An 874-nucleotide genomic window follows, 5' to 3' on the forward strand; every position below is an offset into this window, starting at 1 on the left:
GGGAATCCTGGAATTTATTAGTGGAAAGCCTGTGACTACTGATATCTTTCTGTAACGATTCTGGAACGGTTCAGGTTGGCTGTGCCTTCTTGTGTCAGTCTTGGCGGGTTTTGTTTCCTAGCGACTGGTTACCTTTTGCTTTGTTTTCAAACTGACTGGAATAAAATGGTCCAGAATATCCCCTTCATCCCAGATTGCATTTGTTAAAATTAGGGAGCCATGGGAGAGTTGCACAAAAAGCCCAAGGAGCAACCATACGTATTCTTCTACTGGATCCTCCAGTTGTTACCATTTTCTCACATTTGCTTCATCCTCCCTCCATCCTGCACTCCCGTCTTTCTCTGAGCATGTACGCGTGCTTCTATTTTTCATTGTTTTGTGGAATCGTCTGAGATCCTTTGAATCAGTTAGATCCATTATCCCTAAATATTGCAGCATGTATCGCCTACAAAGAAGCATGGTCTCCCACAAAACCTTAATGCCATCATGACACTCAGGAAATGTAACATTGAGATCACACAGTTTTCTACTGTAGAATCACATGAAACATTTTCGATTTTCCCCATGGTCCCATAGTGTCCCTCATGGCTGCTTTCTAACAAAATTCTCTTTCCAACCAAACATCATACTTTGCATTTAGTAGTCAAGTCTCTTTTGAGACAGAGTCTCCCTCTGTCGCCCAGGTTGATAGGCAATGCCACGAACCCAGCTCACTGCAGCCTCGACCTCCAGGCTCAAGCCATCCTCCAAGCTTCAGCTTGGACCTCCTGAGTAGCTTGGACTACAGGCATGCGCCACCATGCTTAGCTAATTTTTAAAATGCTTTTTGTAGAGACAAAGTTTCACCGTGTTGCCCAGGCTGGTCTGGAACTCC

Source organism: Trachypithecus francoisi, unplaced genomic scaffold (assembly GCF_009764315.1).
Source record: "Trachypithecus francoisi isolate TF-2019V2 unplaced genomic scaffold, Tfra_2.0 Lachesis_group6, whole genome shotgun sequence".
In the NCBI taxonomy this organism is placed as follows: Eukaryota; Metazoa; Chordata; class Mammalia; order Primates; family Cercopithecidae; genus Trachypithecus; species Trachypithecus francoisi.